This window comes from Solanum verrucosum, unplaced genomic scaffold, assembly GCF_900185275.1.
Source record: "Solanum verrucosum unplaced genomic scaffold, falcon-dt-bn FXZP01000061.1, whole genome shotgun sequence".
In the NCBI taxonomy this organism is placed as follows: domain Eukaryota; kingdom Viridiplantae; phylum Streptophyta; class Magnoliopsida; order Solanales; family Solanaceae; genus Solanum; species Solanum verrucosum.
Genome location: NW_026020483.1, coordinates 45,001 through 59,335, shown reverse-complemented (window position 1 = coordinate 59,335; position 14,335 = coordinate 45,001). Strand labels below are relative to the sequence as shown.

Here is a 14,335-nt window from a genome sequence, read left to right as displayed (position 1 = left end):
AAACTATGCTCGCAAGCCTCAGTCCACTGGAACTTAGCCCTTTTTTTAGTCAACTTTGTTAATGGTGCTGAAAGTGAAGAAAACCCCTCCACAAACCTTTTGTAGTACCTAGTTAATCCTAAGAAACTACGAACCTCAGTCGTAGTCATGGGTCTGGGCCAAGTCTTTACTGCCTCAATCTTTTGTGTATGAACCATAATCCCGGAATCTGATATGATATGGCCTAGGAAAGCCACAGAGCTCAACCAGAACTCACACTTAGAGAACTTTGCATAAAGTTCCTACTCTCGAAGAACCTGAAGGACTGCTCGCAAGTGATAAGCATGCTCAGCTTTTGAATGTGAATAGACCAAAATATCATCAATAAATACAATCACAAACGTATCTAGATATGGCCTGAATTTGTTATTCATCAGGTCCATTAACACTGATGAGGCATTAGTTAATCCAAAAGACATTACCAAGAACTCAAAGTGTCCATATCTGGTTCTAAAAGTTATCTTTGGAATGTCTTTCTCCCAAACTTGTATCTGGTGGTACCCTGATCTTAAATCAATCTTTAAGAAGCACTCAGCACCTTGTAACTGATCAAACAAGTCATCAATCCTCGGAAGGGGATACTTATTCTTTATAGTCGCCTTATTCAGTTGTCGGTAATCGATACACATTCTTAGTGAGCCATATTTCTTCCTCACAAATAACACTTGTGCATCCCATGGTGAAACACTAGGCCTGACAAAGCCTTTATCCAACAAGTGTTTCAGTTGATCCTTCAAATCCTTTAGCTCAGCAGGAGCCATTCTATAAGGAGGGATAGATATGGGTTATGTACCTGGTAGCATATCGATAGCAAAATCAATTTCTCATTCTGGAGGAATACTAGGGAGCTCGTCTGGAAATACATCTAGAAACTCATTAACTATCAAAATATACTGAAGAGACGGTGGTTCTGCATCTATATCATGAACGCGAACAAGATGATAAATACAACCCTTAGTAATCATCCTCCTCACCTTAAGATAGGAAATAAACCTACCTTTCGGTGTTGTTGTATCACCTTTCTATTCCCAAACTGCTTCTCCTAGAAAGTGGAATCTAACAATCTTTGTCCGACACTCAATATTAGCATAACAAGATGTTAACTAGTCCATACCCATAATCACGTTGAAATTGACCATTTCTAACTCTACGAGGTCTACAGAGGTTTGACGGTCGATAATTTCTACCGTGCAACCTCGATAGACTCTCCTGGCAATAATAAACTCACCAACTGGTGTAGATACAATAAAGGGTCGATCTAATGACTCTGCTACTATACATAACTTCACCGCGATAAATGGAGTAACATAAGACATAGTAGATCCAGGATCTATCAAAGCATAAACACAATGGGAGCAAACAATCAGTGTACATGTCATAACATCTGGTGATGACTCTGAGTCTTGTCGGTTGGCTAGTGAATATATACAGTTCTGGCCACTACCAGAACTAGATGTTCCCTCTCTGCCTCCACCTCTACCTCTACCTTCTAGAGTCTGGGGTCCACGCCCTATAGACTATGCTAATGAGAAGGAACCTACTGACATGGTCGACTGACCTATACCACCCTGACCTATGTTTGGGCAGTTTCTCCACCCATACCCCTCTTGTCCACAAGAAACCCTGCCAGCACCTCCCAAAATGCATCCTACCACAAATAGCATAATGCGGTAGGGCTGTCCTAGCCTGGCTTGAACCCCTCTACTGCTGAGAGCCTGATGCTCGTGAATACTCACCTGGGCCTGACTATCCCTAACGATTAAATCTACTACCCTTGAACTGTTGTGGTGGAGGTATAGGTGGCCTAATAGAATATCAAGGTCTGGGACCAACCTGAAAATCTCCCTGTGACACAACGGGCCTAGCCCTCTTCTGTCTCTCTCTCTCTCGACCCTCTCACTCATATACTGCAGATGTCGGCGATCCTCTATTCCCTATGCAAAGTCCTGAATTCGTGAGATATCCATATTATCATTTAGTGCAGCGGTAGAACAAGCGTCGATATAGTCTAAGTCAAGCCCTCCCACAAATATACGCACCATGTCATGCATCGTATCAACAAATCTGGTGCATATCTAGCCAATGAATCAAATCTCAACCCGTACTCTCGGACACTCATGTTGCCCTGTCGGAGGTTCAGAAACTGGTCCACCCGGCTATCCCTAAACTGCCTTGGCAAATAATGATCTATGAAAGCTTCTGTAAAGCTATCCCAAGTGGGTAGAGTTGCATCTTTTCCCTTATATTTCTCCCAACTTTCGTACCACAATACTGCAACATCGCCCAATCGAAATGATGCTAACTCAATTGACTGAGTCGTTGAGGCGTGCATGACTTTGAAGATCCTATGAAGCTGATCAACAAAGTGATGAGGGACCTCTCTGCGATCTGTCCCTGTGAACTGTGGAGGATTCAAGGCAAGAAATTCATGAACTCTCGAACTTCCAGGCCCTTCAGAAGGTCCGGTAACTTCTGGCACAACTGGCTAGCGTTGTGCAGCTACTAACTGTGCTAACATACATACTGCACTCTTGAAATCCTGGTCAGATGGAATATGAGGAACTAAAGTTGGTACTGCTAGTGGAGTTGGGTCCTGTAGCCCTCAGAGGCTCCTGAAGCGGTGGAGAACCTATAGGAGGCTAAGAAGATGTCTCCCCCTGGGTCTCACAATGAGCTACCTCTACATGTAGTACCTTGTCAGTACCCTCACCTACAGTTGTATCTAGCCCTTGGCAAGTTGTGGTTTGTCTGGTGTCAGTCATCTCTATCTGCATACAAATATCAATTATAAGCCCAAAACCTCAACCCATAAGACACTTCTCTATAGCACGAGGTGAGCAAAAGAAGGATAGCCATTCTAACATGCCCAGTAGCTTCTTGCTTATCGAATGTGGTGCACAACACACTTATAAACAAGACTCTACTAGACATGGCTTGCAGACTCCCTAGGATACGATGTTGCTCTGATACCAAGTTTGTCACACACCAAACTCAAGGGGCGCAGCTGACTCTTAGTGCCAAAACTCAGGCCCGAGCCAACCTTGCTAAACCATTTGCTACTAGTGCATGGCAGCTACATGCAATCAAGAAAACAAACAAGTATATCTCGGCTTAAAACTAAGTCATCGGCCGGCAAGGCCCCTGTCAACATATCTATAAACGAAATAGCTACTCCCAAGAGTTCATATAAAGAAATAGCCACCTAGGATAGAGTCTTGATTAGGCCATCGAGGCCACCATGATCTCTATACCAAAACTGAAAACATGTATATATCAAGACAATAAATCAAACAACTCACAAGCTTCAGCAAACCAACAAACTAGGCCAGCATGGCCATAACGTAGCTACACACCCACACACTAGTCTGCAAGCCTCTAAGAGTAGTAAAGATTAGCGAGACAGGGCCCCAGCCTACCCATAAAAATATATACAACAAAAGCTAACAAACCTCCAAACTCTAGCAGCTCCGGAGGAAAGGGGCTAGCCAACTGGATAAAAGTCAATCATATTGCTGAAGAGGTCTATTGGGTCATCTGTCAGGACCTACATGCATGAATACAGCTCCCCCAAGGCAATGGGGCGTCAGTACAAAATAATGTATAGGTTTATTAGCTAGTCGATCCACTTAAGATAAAAGTTCATGGTCCTTACCTTGGCAAGTAGGACACCCATTTTCGGTGTGGGCGACATCGGGGGACCATGTTTAGATTACAGGGTCTTTATGTCGGTTAAGGCCTATTCCCCACAAGTAATAATGAACTAAGGTTACTTCAAGAAGTATCGCATATGAGTCCAAAGGTTTTTAAGATGAAGTTAGCTTGATTTGACCATGATTTTACGATTTATGTCTTCTAACTCTTTTATATCATGTTTTAGCTTGGTCAATTGCATGTCATGAAATGAAATGTCTCTTTTAGCATGATTTAAATGTTTTATGCATGGTTATCATACTTGCTATATTTTTTTGTACTAACGCACTCTTGCCTATATTTCCCCAAATGTAGGGTCCAACAGTCAGGGTACTCAATTTCGTGGCTAGAGGTTGCTATGAGATATTTCTGAGTTTTTGTGAGTCCTCATGCTTTGAGGACGGAGTTTATTGTTTCACTTTCTTTCATGTATTTTCTCTTTTGAACATGATATATGGGCTAGGCCCAATTTCAGTCTATTGTATTAGATGGCTATGATGAGACAAGTGTATTAGACTTCCTCTTTGCTTTTATAACTAATTTGAGCTTGGACTATTGTTTTACTCCTATTGTTCTATTTCTTATGTTATGAGAGCTAAGTGGCTTGTATGGCTTCCTTCAGGGTTCCATACGCCATGTTACTGTCACGACCCGAGAGCACCCCCTAGTCGTAACCGGCGTACTCAACCTCTCGGAGGTCTAATACAAGCCTCTTAGCATTCATTCATTGCATAAAACTAAAAACCATAATGAATTAAAAACTTTCTTTACAAAGAAGACATTTCATAAAAAAAAACAATTGCAAGCGGAAGACTTTAGAGACTTTATACATGATGTCTCAAAACCATCTAATACTTTAGAGTACAAAATTCGGGACCAATCCCATACACAACTTAAACAATACTAAAAAGACATAAAAGAACATATGGGGTATTGTCCTCGAATGTATGAGGACTCACCAAGTCTTCATCTTCTACACTTAGAAACCTATCAAATAGCCATGACATGTCATCATCTCCAAATCCCTACACTTTAGTCCAAAAAGGGAAAGAAAGGGGTTAGCACAATTAAGTACTAAGTATGGAGACCATGCAAAAACATGCCAAAAAGGACATTTTCAAGGAAGTAAATGCTTTCATATCATTTGATAAAACATTTCCTTTACAAGTATAAGAGACATAATACAAGTCAACATTAACATATAAGACCATAGCCAACCATACATATACTCAACATATGTCCATATACAACTAATGCTTAACTTTAAAAGAACACATGTCATTTCATTACCATAGGACCTCTACCTAATATATTCTTAAGACACACTTGAGTGAGACAAGAAGTGACCGCCCATACAACCTCTTCAAGCACACTTAAGTGTTCCCCAAGATTACCTTAGATAAGGACATTTCCTTTACAACATAACATCAATAGACCAACATTCTTTAAGAAACCATTTTGGAGAAATTCAAGCACATAAGGGGACTTTCACATAATAGTCGTTAGACTTAGGGAACTCACTTTAGTATCTTCAAAGCCTACTCGTGCCATGTGTAGATAGCATCCCATACTACTACCTATACGTTGTAGAACCTATCCAATAACTAGAGTGCACATCCCACATGATCGGAATAGGCATTAACCGACATAGACCATGCGAGCTAGACATGGAATCCGGTGTCATAAAACCCTACACCGTGGAAGGTGTTCTACTTGCCAAGGGTAGAACTAGGACACATCTCATGTAGGCACATGGTTTAGGGGATATCCAAAGATGTTCATTGTACTCTTGCCTCATACTCGGGAGAGCTACCATCTTAACTATATCCACTCGGTGCTTAGCCTTAGTTCCCATAAAGTAATTTCATTCACATGTATGTGCTAGAGAGGGCACCATCATTAGGTCTACCGACCCATAGCACATCTACCAAGAAGGGCACCACAAGGATCTACCGATCAAGGTTCATTAAGGATAGCTCATTAAATCCCCCTGGAAGGGTGCCTTAGGCCTACCGATTTTTCATTAAGGGTGCCTTAAGCCTACCGGTCCAAGTTTCATCATTTCACACATGAGAAGGGCTACCACCATTAGGTCTACCGATTTCATGGTTTTACATTTACTTAGGAAAGCTAGACTTATGAAAGGGCACCATTTCTTAGTTTTGTCAATTCAAGTCTTGGCCTAGAATTCCTCTTTTAGCATTTATAGAAAGGGCACCATTTCTTAGTTCTAGCCCACTTCACACTTTCATGCATTCAAGACTTTAAGTAACAAGGAGGGACACTTTAGTCTACCAACCAAGTCACAACATTTTCATTTAAGGATACTTCATAATCCAACATCATTTCATATATACATCATGAGAAATCATACTTTAACTCACAATGCTATCCACTTTACATAGGATCATCACAAGATCACATAAAACTCATTCACATCATACCTTCACATATAGCTTCACATAAAACTCATTCACATCATACCTTCACATATAGCTTCATATAGGACTTTACATATAGCCTCATATGTGTATAATAATACAACAATATAATAACATTCACATAATGCCCTCCATGGCCTCAATTCACAATAATACAACAAATAACCACCTCCACCAAAGGTGGATCAAACCAACCAATAACAATTATATTAATACTAAGAGATCAAGCCATCTTACCACCCTTTTCAAAGGCCACACTACTAAAAAAACTGTGAATAGCGACCTAAAAATACCGACCTCCGGAGGTCGGTTTTCCTTGAAATACCGACCTAAAACCGACATCCCAGCTTAGGTCGGAAAAAGCTTGGTCGCTATTCAATACCGACCTCTGGAGGTCGGTATTTACTGACCTCTCGAGGTCGGTTTTTATTTTATGTCGGAATATTCATTTTTTTAAATTCCGACCTCTGGAGGTCGGTATTTTTATTTTTGTAATGTTGAAATTCCGACCTCCGGAGATCGGTATTTTTATTTTTGTATTTTTGAAATTCCGACCTCCGGAGGTCGGTATTTTTATTTTTGTATTTTTGAAATTCCGACCTCCGGAGGTCGGTATTTTTATTTTTGTATTTTTGAAATTCCGACCTCCGGAGGTCGGTATTTTTATTTTTGTAATGTTGAAATTCCGACCTCCGGAGGTCGGTATTTTTATTTTTGTAATGTTGAAATTCCGACCTCCGGAGGTCGGTATTTTTATTTTTGTAATGTTGAAATTCCGACCTCCGGAGGTCGGTATTTTTATTTTTGTTATGTTGAAATTCCGACCTCCGGAGGTCGGTATTTTTATTTTTGTAATGTTGAAATTCCGACCTCCGGAGGTCGGTATTTTTATTTTTGTAATGTTGAAATTCCGACCTCCGGAGGTCGGTATTTTTATTTTTGTAATGTTGAAATTCCGACCTCCGGAGGTCGGTATTTTTATTTTTGTTATGTTGAAATTCCGACCTCCGGAGGTCGGTATTTTTATTTTTGTTATGTTGAAATTCCGACCTCCGGAGGTCGGTATTTTTATTTTTGTAATGTTGAAATTCCGACCTCCGGAGGTCGGTTGTTTGCTGCAAAACAGGCAGCAAATTGCTACAATTTTTAGTTGCCCACCTGCATATTTATACCAAAACAACCCAAAGCCACATAAACTTCATTCAACCAAAACAAACCAAAGCCAAATAAAATTCATCCAACCAAAACAACCCAAAGCCAAATAAACTTCATCAAACCAAAACAACACAATATTTTCAACATATACAAACTATTTCAAAATAAACTTCATCCAACTTCAAAATAAACTAAAATACGATCAAATTAAACAATTCTAAAAATATAGAAGTCTAAAATGTCAAATAGATACAACTACTCTTCATCACCCTCACTCTCCTTATCATTCTCATCACCCTCCTGATCAGATCCATCACTGCTAGCCGGACATGGAGGAAGAATATTTCCTGATTCAAAAAGAAAAGTTAGTTGGGCCTGAAGCGCTGCATACCTCTTGTTCTCTACCTCTTTTGCTGCCGCAATCTGCTCCTCTCTCTTCTTCTCTCTTTCTTCTCTCTTCTTCTCTCTTTCGGCTACAGCAGCAAGCTCGGCATTGAGATAAGTTATCTTACTCTCCATTGCAGATATTGTCTCTCTATCCCCACCATCAAAGCTTGAGGATGATGAACCACAATACCAAGACTTCTTCTTCTGATACGCCTTTTCTGGATAGCCATAGACTGAACCTCTAATCGGTTCACCAGCACTCTGTTTCCAAAGATTCTCGTTTTCTTCTTGTGTAAATGGTCTGTCCTGACTCTCAAGAGGTAGAGTACTACGATATTCCTGAGATATTCGCATATACCTATCCTGTAATTTAAACAAAGAACTCTACGAATAAGAATGTAATATATACAAGGAAAAGAAAAAAAAATTAGTTTGAATGGAGTTCTTACATATGTCTCTTGAGCACGTGGCTCAATCCATCTTTCTTCTTCTGTGGGGTTCGTACTCTTCTTGACGTGAGTAACCTTGAACATCTCTGGTACAGCTACCGGCCTACCCAACTCTTTTTCCTGCAAATAACATATATAGAATTTGATCTCATTAATCTCCAAAAAGTACTTATCAAAAAAGAAAAAAAATTATTTTACTAAATTAAGAAAGTATACCATTCTTTCCTTCCTAGTAACCTGGCTAATAGCTCCACCAGTGTGCAAAGAGCCTCCCTTTTCTGATGCGCGAGCCATCTTCCCAATCTCACTCCTCTTTTTAAATTTTTCATCAGTACTCCAATGTTTCAGTAACAAAGCCCATCGCTCCGGAAACACAAACTTAGGCATTGTATTTTTTTTTCGACAATCACAAAATGTGCTAGAAAGCAACTTTGAAGCTTTAAGCTTGAAGTTCACTTGAACGTCATCCTCGTGTTCGGGAGCCCATACATAATATTTCTGTAATAAAAAATTACTAAATATTTATTGTTCAAATGACTAGAGAATTTAAATGTATATGATATGAATTTAATTTATATATATTCTTACCTTAAATTCATTGAACATCTGCCCTTGGTTGTTAAGTGGAATCGAACTCCAATTCGGATACACACCATTATAGTGAGTTCCGATGCACTTTAAAATAATCTTTGCCATACCCACATCCGGACGTAAGCTGAAATACGAATTCATTGACGAAGTAGAGTAAACAAAAATAATCAATCAATTAAAATATAAATAGATAAATGAAAGATGAAACATAATTAAATCATACTTGTATCCTAATGGCTCGATGACGAGTCTCCGAAAATTGTCTCTATCGCCTGGCTGAGGACCATGTGCATCTGAGTGCTGGGTGGTAGGAGTATTAGGCTCTGAGCCATTGGATTCAATATGAAGATTGGAAAGTCCAATTGATCCACTACTAGTATTCAAACTATTGCACTGACTAGCACTAAATGATGGTATGTTAGACCCACGACCAAGATGTGAATAGCCCTGCAATGTTTGGTAACCCGAACTAGGTACCACAGTGGGTGTAGATATAGTATAACCAGATTGTGGAGCCACATGAATAAAGGCATTATGTGACTGGTGTGTCGAGTGACTAGTTGAAACTGAGGCTCTTTTTGAAATATTAACTTGAGAGGGCTCATCAGATATCACAACCCCAGTGGGCCTTCTCATAGCATTGGCCTTAAATTTCTTTTTTGGATTATCGGATTTTTTTGATTTACCCTTGTCTTTATCTACCATCTATATCAAATAAATATAAAGATTAAAACAAAGTAGTACAAAATAATGTCACAATGTCGAACAAATATATCAAACAAAGTTATCATAACATAAGGCTTAATCCAAATAGTCTTTCACAATGTCAAACAAACGTTAAAACTACTAAAACATAAAGTATACTCAAATATAAATAGCTAAAAATCCACCAACTAAACATACAAATTGTTATTCATCCTCTTCGGAAGTTTCTTCATCATCTATCCATTCACATGCATTATCTTCGGAATCATACCCGCTCGACCAGGATTGTTTCTATTATACATCCAACTACGATCAGGATTCATCTACACAAACAATAATGATAATTTTAATTCCATCAACTAAATAACATTTGAATTTATTTAAACAACTTAACCACTTTCTAAGTCTAACTAGTTTTGACATATTTATTTTAACTTATTTAAACAACTTAACAACTTTAACTAGTTTAGTTTTGACTTAATTCGAACAACTAAATCCACCAACTAAACCACAATATTTATTTTAACTTATTTAAACAAACTTAACTTTTTAACTTTAACTACATTAGTTTTGACTTAATTCCAACAACTAAATTCACTAACTAAACCGACATTATTTATTTTAACTTATTTAAACAACATAACAACTTTTGAACTTTAACTACATTAGTTTTGACTTAATTCCAACAACTAAATTCACTAACTAAACCGACATTATTTATTTTAACTTATACAAACAACATAACAACTTTAACTAGTTTAGTTTTGATTTAATACAACAACTAAATCCACCAACTAAATCACATTATTTATTTTAATTTATCTAAACAACTTAAGAACTTTATAACTTTAACAACTTAACAACTTTTTAAAGCTAAGTGTCAACACTAGATGGACACAAATCGATCTTCCAAGAAAATCAATTTTGTCATCTATAGGATCAACTAGTGTTGATACTTATGCTTAACAAACACATTATTCCTAAATTAAAGCTTAATAGCAACACTAGATGGACACAAATCGATCTTGCAAGAAAATCAATTTTGTCATCAATAGGATCAACTAGTGTTGATATTTATGCTTAACAAATTTATTATTTCTAAATTTAAAGCTAAGTGTCAACACTAGATGGACACAAATCGATCTTCCAAGAAAATCAATTTTGTCATCTATAGGATCAACTAGTGTTGATACTTATGCTTAACAAACACATTATTCCTAAATTAAAGCTTAATAGCAACACTAGATGGACACAAATCGATCTTGCAAGAAAATCAATTTTGTCATCAATAGGATCAACTAGTGTTGATATTTATGCTTATCAAATTTATTATTTCTAAATTTAAAGCAAAGTGTCAACACTAGATGGACACAAATCGATCTTGCAAGAAAATCAATTTTGTCATCTATAGGATCAACTAGTATTGATACTTATGCTTAACAAACACATTATTCCTAAATTAAAGCTTAATAGCAACACTAGATGGACACAAATCGATCTTGCAAGAAAATCAATTTTGTCATCAATAGGATCAACTAGTGTTGATATTTATGCTTAACAAATTTATTATTTCTAAATTTAAAACTAAGTGTCAACACTAGATGGACACAAATCGATCTTGCAAGAAAATCAATTTTGTCATCAATAGGATCAACTAGTGTTGGTACTTATGCTTACCAAATATATTATTTCTAAATTTAAAGCTAAGTATCAATACTACATGGACACAAACACATTATTGAAAACAATTGTACTTGAACTTTAGAAATTTAGAAGCACCAACCTTATCTCCTACTTCGATGAAAGAAGCAATATAGTCTTATATCAACTTTTTTAGATGTTGAGCTTCCTCAGTTGCCTAGCACGAAAAGTTCTAAAATTAGTTATATATAAACTTCAAATCCAAGAATATTAGTTATATATATATATATATATATATATATTCAAGTTTTAATAAGTTCAAGTTTTCAATTCAAGTTCATATCTAATTTTTAAAATTAATTAGTTATATATTCAAGCTAATTAGTTCCAAGTTCAAGTTCTAATTTCAAGTTCAAGTCTAAGTTCAACTTCAAATTTTAAGTTCATGTTCTAAGTTCAAGTTCTAATTTCAAGTTCAAGTTCTAAGTTCAAGTTCAAATTCTAATTTCAAGTTCAAGTTCAAGTTCTAATTTCAAGTTCAAGTTCTAATTTCAAGTTCAAATTCTAAGTTCAAGTTCAAGTTCAAGTTCAAGTTCTAAATTCATGTTCAAGTTCTAAGTTCAAGTTCAAGTTCAAGTTCTAAGTTCTAAGTTCTAAGTTCAAGTTCAAGTTCAAGTTCTAAATTTATGTTCAAGTTCTAATTTCAAGTTCAAGTTCTAAGTTCTAAGTTCAAGTTCAAGTTCTAAATTCAAGTTCAAGTTCTAAGTTCTAAGTTCTAAGTTCTAAGTTCAAGTTCAAGTTCAAGTTCAAGTTCTAAATTCATGTTCAAGTTCTAAGTTCAAGTTCAAGTTCAAGTTCTAAATTCATGTTCAAGTTCAAGTTCTAAGTTCTAAGTTCAAGTTCTAAGTTCAAATTCTAAGTTTAACTTCAAATTCTAAGTTCAAGTTCAAGTTCTAAGTTCAAGTTCTAAGTTCAAGTTCAAGTTCAAGTTCTAAGTTCTAAGTTCAAAGTTCAAAGTTCAAAGTTCAAAGTTCAAGTTCAAGTTCAAGTTCAAGTTCAAGTTCTAAATTCATGTTCAAGTTCTAAGTTCAAGTTCAAGTTCAAGTTCTAAGTTCTAAGTTCAAGTTCAAGTTCAAGTTCAAGTTCTAAATTCATGTTCAAGTTCTAATTTCAAGTTCAAGTTCTAAGTTCTAAGTTCAAGTTCAAGTTCAAGTTCTAAATTCATGTTCAAGTTCTAATTTCAAGTTCAAGTTCTAAGTTCAAGTTCAAGTTCTAAGTTCTAAGTTCAAGTTCAAGTTCAAGTTCTAAGTTCTAAGTTCTAAGTTCAAGTTCTAAGTTCTAAGTTCAAGTTCAAGTTCTAAATTCATGTTCAAGTTCTAATTTCAAGTTCAAGTTCTAAGTTCAAGTTCAAGTTCTAAGTTCTAAGTTCAAGTTCAAGATCAAGTTCTAAGTTCAAGTTCAAGTTCAAGTTCTAAGTTCAAATTCTAAGTTTAACTTCAAATTCTAAGTTCAAGTTCAAGTTCAAGTTCAAGTTCTAAGTTCCAGTTCAAGTTCTAAGTTCTAAGTTCAAATTCTAAGTTTAACTTCAAATTCTAAGTTCAAGTTCAAGTTCAAGTTCAAGTTCAAGTTCAAGTTCAAGTTCAAGTTCTAAATTCATGTTCAAGTTCTAATTTCAAGTTCAAGTTCTAAGTTCAAGTTCAAGTTCTAAGTTCTAAGTTCAAGTTCAAGATCAAGTTCTAAGTTCAAGTTCAAGTTCAAGTTCTAAGTTTAACTTCAAATTCTAAGTTCAAGTTCAAGTTCAAGTTCAAGTTCAAGTTCTAAGTTCAAGTTCAAGTTCAAGTTCTAAGTTCTAAGTTCAAAGTTCAAAGTTCAAAGTTCAAAGTTCAAGTTCAAGTTCAAGTTCAAGTTCAAGTTCTAAATTCATGTTCAAGTTCTAAGTTCAAGTTCAAGTTCAAGTTCTAAGTTCTAAGTTCAAGTTCAAGTTCAAGTTCAAGTTCTAAATTCATGTTCAAGTTCTAATTTCAAGTTCAAGTTCTAAGTTCTAAGTTCAAGTTCAAGTTCAAGTTCTAAATTCATGTTCAAGTTCTAATTTCAAGTTCAAGTTCTAAGTTCAAGTTCAAGTTCTAAGTTCTAAGTTCAAGTTCAAGTTCAAGTTCTAAGTTCTAAGTTCTAAGTTCAAGTTCTAAGTTCTAAGTTCAAGTTCAAGTTCTAAATTCATGTTCAAGTTCTAATTTCAAGTTCAAGTTCTAAGTTCAAGTTCAAGTTCTAAGTTCTAAGTTCAAGTTCAAGATCAAGTTCTAAGTTCAAGTTCAAGTTCAAGTTCTAAGTTCAAATTCTAAGTTTAACTTCAAATTCTAAGTTCAAGTTCAAGTTCAAGTTCAAGTTCTAAGTTCCAGTTCAAGTTCTAAGTTCTAAGTTCAAATTCTAAGTTTAACTTCAAATTCTAAGTTCAAGTTCAAGTTCAAGTTCAAGTTCAAGTTCAAGTTCTAAATTCATGTTCAAGTTCTAATTTCAAGTTCAAGTTCTAAGTTCAAGTTCAAGTTCTAAGTTCTAAGTTCAAGTTCAAGATCAAGTTCTAAGTTCAAGTTCAAGTTCAAGTTCTAAGTTTAACTTCAAATTCTAAGTTCAAGTTCAAGTTCAAGTTCAAGTTCAAGTTCTAAGTTCCAGTTCAAGTTCTAAGTTCTAAGTTCAAATTCTAAGTTTAACTTCAAATTCTAAGTTCAAGTTCAAGTTCAAGTTCAAGTTCTAAGTTCAAGTTCAAGTTCTAAGTTCTAAGTTCTAAGTTCAAGTTCAAGTTCTAAATTCATGTTCAAGTTCTAATTTCAAGTTCAAGTTCAAGTTCTAAGTTCTAAGTTCAAGATCAACTTCTAAGTTCAAGTTCAAGTTCTAAGTTCAAATTCTAAGTTTAACTTCAAATTCTAAGTTCAAGTTTTAATTTCAAGTTCAAGTTCCAAGTTCAAGTTCAAGTTCTAAGTTTAACTTCAAATTCTAAGTTCAAGTTCAAGTTCAAGTTCTAAGTTCATGTTCAAATTCTAAGTTCAACTTCAAATTCTAATTAAGTTCATGACATTCAAACATTCATCTTCTACTCATAACACTTCAATTACTAATTTCTAACTTCAAATTAACACTTTACTAACTAGTCCTAAAATCAAATCCAAAAAAATCTCAATTTAACCTCAAATTACATATTCTCAAGTTTAAACTAGTTCTAAAATACAAAAATGCTAATTCTTC

At 35.7% G+C, this 14,335-nt stretch overlaps 1 long non-coding RNA gene across 1 annotated transcript in view; it reads right to left on the bottom strand.

Annotated features, from left to right (window-relative positions):
• Window positions 1-9,727: 9,727 nt before the first annotated feature.
• The window catches only part of LOC125809520 (uncharacterized), a 4,950-nt gene continuing 342 nt past the window's right edge, over window positions 9,728-14,335 (bottom strand). Inside the window, exons 2-3 of the long non-coding RNA XR_007441808.1 lie at window positions 11,241-11,315; window positions 9,728-9,780 (exon numbers count right to left, since the gene is read on the bottom strand). This is a non-coding gene — a long non-coding RNA (uncharacterized LOC125809520). The remainder of the gene's footprint in view (window positions 9,781-11,240; window positions 11,316-14,335) is intronic.